A 5,000-nucleotide genomic window follows, 5' to 3' on the forward strand; every position below is an offset into this window, starting at 1 on the left:
CATGACTTCAACATGTTTCTCAAAGTGAAAACCAAGTTGTGAGGTGACGTCCTAACACAAGACTGACCGCCCTCTCAAAACACCCCAAGTTGAAAAGTTAAAAAATGTAATCGTTTAGGTTACTACAATAATTAGGACTACTTTTAATTTTGATAATTAGGCCTTAAATACTTTTATCAATTTCAGACAGAAAATTCTGCAATATTCCACATTTTACAGTTGATTAGATGTGTATGACCAAATTCCATCTGTTTTTTTCTGCATTGTGGAAATCATATGGCCCTAAACCTGCAGGGTGATCAGAGGGTTAGGCTGTAAGGGTACAGAGCAGGCCCTAAACCTGCAGGGTGATCAGAGGGTTAGGCTGTAAGGGTACAGAGCAGGCCCTAAACCTGCAGGGTGATCAGAGGGTTAGGCTGTAAGGGTACAGAGCAGGCCCTAAACCTGCAGGGTGATCAGAGGGTTAGGCTGTAAGGGTACAGAGCAGGCCCTAAACCTGCAGGGTGATCAGAGGGTTAGGCTGTAAGGGTACAGAGCAGGCCCTAAACCTGCAGAGTGATCAGAGGGTTAGGCTGTAAGGGTACAGAGCAGGCCCTAAACCTGCAGGGTGATCAGAGGGTTAGGCTGTAAGGGTACAGAGCAGGCCCTAAACCTGCAGGGTGATCAGAGGGTTAGGCTGTAAGGGTACAGAGCAGGCCCTAAACCTGCAGGGTGATCAGAGGGTTAGGCTGTAAGGGTACAGAGCAGGCCCTAAACCTGCAGGGTGATCAGAGGGTTAGGTGGCTGTAAGGGTACAGAGCAGGCCCTAAACCTGCAGGGTGATCAGAGGGTTAGGTGGCTGTAAGGGTACAGAGCAGGCTCTAAACCTGCAGGGTGATCAGAGGGTTAGGCTGTAAGGGTACAGAGCAGGCCCTAACCCTGCAGGGTGATCAGAGGGTTAGGCTGTAAGGGTACAGAGCAGCGCTGACTGTCTGGCAGGACCGAGCGAGGCACCGAGGTATAACAGCCAGCCTGGTCAAATATTGATGACGTTCAGGACGAAACACAAGTGTTTTACAGCACAGGCTGCACCGCAGACTGGCACTCGTTCAAGAACACAGTCTGCTGAAATGCACAGAGTGGAGAAATGGAGTCAGGAGTGTGACCTGCGAGCGCATGGATCTACTGTCAGATATTAACCTGACCTCAGCCAGTGGGGAAATAATACGGCTCAATCTGTTCAAAATCACCACTTCTTAGAAATCCGCTTCAGTGCGGATTTGACACAAACCTGAAATGTAACAAGTCAAATGTGAATTACGTGTGTTGCGATCATCTGGGTTCAAGTGAATAAATCAGCTTCCTGAATGTGATAAAAACATCCGCCGCAGAAAAATGGAAGTGGAGTATTTCAAGAATTGATTAGTAGCCTATTGATTAGTTGGACAAGTGGTTCTTGTTCTTTGGTCAATTTCATGCTTTCATCTAAAACTGAAAACAAAGAAATGCACTTGATGATATTCTCATGTAGCCTAATCACTCATGGTCATGTTGGACAAGCAATATGTGTGGTGGCCTGCAAAAACCCTTCATATGGTGAAAAATCTGACATTTCTATAAATTAGAAAATCTCTCCTATATAATGTTTTGAATGAGTGAGATAGCTCTCTCAGATCAAAAGTTATGAGTACTGTATTTTAATCTGTTATATGTCTGAAAGTAAAACATTCCACAACATTCCATTTTCTACAGTATTCCACCAAAACATAAAAAATATATTTTTCCTTTTGTTTTATGAAAATAATTATATCACCATGATGTACTACGGAGATGAAAGAAACCAAATCACTCAAAATCTCAAAATACCAATTGGACCTCATTGCCAACAATGTGTAGCAGCGACATGTCTGGTTCTCCCAAACCACCACACATCAAGAAAAACGCCCATTGAACTGTTGCACAATGACACTGAGCTGTTTGTCGTGCCAATCACAGCTTGTCATTTATCACATCATTTCTTTATCACCAAGCAAATTCAGAATATTGTCATTTTCCAAATAATAGTGGAATATTGTGTGCATGTAAACATTGTCAGTCACTTGAAGGAATTTGAAGGCAGGGTGGAGCTGAAAGACCTCCCTCCAGCTGGTTTCTGAGCGTGTTGGTTGGAGAGATAACTGGTAGCTCTCTGCCCGCAGCTGCTCTCTGCTAAACTGCCTCTTTACCCCGCTGAATGGGGCAGAAACTAGCCTCTTTTTAATCCCTGTTTCTCTGCCCCTCCTCTCACGGTGTTTTTTCTTTGCTTATTTGAATTTTAACGAGCTTTTCACCTTTCTAAGCAGATGGCTTAGGCTGGATTTATCCATGAATGTCAGGGTGAGTCTCTCCGTCACGTTTTGCACAATTTGTTTCAACTAGCCAAGTCCTTGAGGGGGTTTAGAGCTTTGAGTGGGTAATGTGCCTGCCTCTCTCCTCTCCTCTCCTCTCCTCTCCTCTCCTCTCCTCTCCTCTCCTCTCCTCTCCTCTCCTCTCCTCTCCTCTCCTCTCCTCTCCTCTTCTCTCCTCTCCTCTCTCCTCTCTCCTCTCCTCTCCTCTCCTCTCCCCTCTCCTCTCCTCTCCTCTCTCCTCTCCTCTCCTCTCCTCTCCTCTCTCTCTCTCTCTGAGAAGATGCATGCTAAGCTGAATGCTCAATCTCAACCCTCCAAAAGATGCCATCATGGTCTGAAAAGGTAAATATGCACGTGCTTGGTGAAAAGATCAATGTTAGGCAAGTTACTGAAAATGTGTAATTAGTTACAATGACTTCCTTCCAAAAGTAATTGAATTACAGCCTGTGAGGCTGGCGAGTGGGACTTGTCTGTGCTCAGGCAGACTGGAGGTGAAATTGAACCAGTCATGGTCCTCACTGTGTGAAACTGACTTTGACTAGCATGCAGAGGTGGTCTGTAAGGAGCTTGGCTGTAGCATGCAGAGGTGGTCTGTAAGGAGCTTGGCTGTGGCATGCAGAGGTGGTCTGTAAGGAGCTTGGCTGTAGCATGCAGAGGTGGTCTGTAAGGAGCTTGGCTGTGGCGCTCCTTCAGTCCTTCAGAGGGTGCGCTACAACTAATAAAAGTAATCGGTTACTAGAGAAAGTAACTTTTGCGTCACTTTTAAAAGTCTGCTTCGATTCTCTTTTGAATGCAAACATTATTTTGGTGTTGCTGTGGCACAGTGTGGGACAAGACATACTGTTACATTTGATCAAGCAATGTTTTTGCTGGGCATGGAGGCGCTGTCTCTCCCCGGACTATAGGTCCAATCATCAGAAACCTGATAATCCTCTGAAGTTGTCCGCTCTTTTCACGTCGTAAAGTATGAATGAGTAGACCAGCCCAGACATGGTTGTTCTACTCGCCATCTTCAATCAGGGAAAACGATCACAAGAGCTCCCTAAATACTGCCAGCTGATAACACGCCCTACAGGTGAGGAGATATTAGACCACTGCTACTCCACCATCAAAAATGCATCCCGGGCCGCTCGCCACTCTCCCCTGAGACACTCTGACCATGCCATGCCATCATTCATTTCATTCGCGCATACAGACGCTACTAAAACGTGCTAAACCTGCTACTAAAACGTGCTAAACCTGCTACTAAAACGTGCTAAACCTGTTGTGAGGACATCGAAAAAGTGGAACAGCGAAGCTGTGGAGCACCTCCGGGCATCCTTGGAGTGCACAGATTCTGATGTGTTCAGGGCCACTAACAGTCTGGACAAATATACTGATGCATTCCAAAATGCACCACAGTGAAATACAACAACAGCAAGAGCTGGTTCACTGCTGAACTCAAGAAGCGCCGACTGGAGAAAGAGGAGGCATTCAAAAGTGGAGACAAACAGCGGTTAAAAGAGAGCAAATTTGATCAAGTAATAGGAGCTGCTAAACGCCTGTCTCACCCTCTGCCCTGAAGCACTGTGCTGATCAGCTGGCATCAGTGTTCACCCACATCTTCAACACATCATTGGAGACATGACACTTTCCAGCATGCTTCAAATCCTCAACCATAACGCCCCTCCTCAAAAAGACAAAGCCCGTAGCAATAAAAGACTACAGACCTGTCGCCTTGACCTCTGTGGTCATGAAGTCCTTGAGTGTCTTGTCCTGTCCTACCTAAAATCCATCTTGGACCCACTCCTGGACCCCCTGCAGTTCGCCTACAGAGCCAACAGGTCTGTAGCCGATGCCATAAACATGGCCCTCCACTACATTCTCGTGCACCTGGACACCACAGGTGCACCACAGGTGCACAGGTGCATGTGCACAGAGGCACATGCTAGGGTCCTGTTTGTGCACTTTAGCTCGGCCTTTGACACGATCATCCCGGGCCTGCTGCATGAGAAGCTACTGCTGCTTGCCTAGTGGGGAGCCTACGCCTGCTGAAGCCAAGCCTGCTGAAGCTACGCCTGCTGAAGCTATATACGTTCAGCAAAACAGTCCGTCGTCAAATGTGTCCGACCAGGCGGCCGTATTCAGCAACGTTGGTTCCGTACCGTCGGCTTAACATTATAGACATCGGCGCGCGAACAATTGCGTGACTTCTCCCGCAATATAAATTACAAATCTGCGGGAATTGACAAAAATATGCGCGATTCTCGCAAACCCGCGCCAAATTTTAAGCCCTGCAGCCTCTTCAATGAGAGCCGAAAGGCCCCCAATATCAGGACTTTGCAAAAGGAAAAAACTTAAATCTATCTTGAATCTTGAATCTTGGATCTAACTAGTAACTCGTCCATTTAAATGTATTACATTTGAAAAGGTAATTAGTTAAATTACTAGTTACCCGAAAAAGTAGTGGGATTACAGTAACTAGTTAGTTCTCCCTATTAACACTGGAAAAGACAGATGCACTGAGTGTTGCAACAAAACGGTGTTGGCACCATCCCAAAGATCTTGCCCTCCCTACCTCCCTCCCTCCCCTCACAGAGTGTGTGTGTGTGTGTGTGTGTGTGTGTGTGTGTGTGTGTGTGTGTGTGTGTGTGT

The 5,000-nt window shown here is 46.4% G+C and overlaps 1 protein-coding gene across 1 annotated transcript in view; it reads right to left on the reverse strand.

Moving 5' to 3' along the window:
• The window catches only part of bcl11ba (BCL11 transcription factor B a), a 78,943-nt gene that overhangs the window by 51,229 nt on the left and 22,714 nt on the right, over positions 1–5,000 (reverse strand). The gene's annotated exons all lie outside the window — the stretch shown is intronic.

The sequence above is a fragment of the Poromitra crassiceps genome (assembly GCF_964638095.1).
Source record: "Poromitra crassiceps genome assembly, chromosome: 3".
Classification (NCBI taxonomy): domain Eukaryota; kingdom Metazoa; phylum Chordata; class Actinopteri; order Beryciformes; family Melamphaidae; genus Poromitra; species Poromitra crassiceps.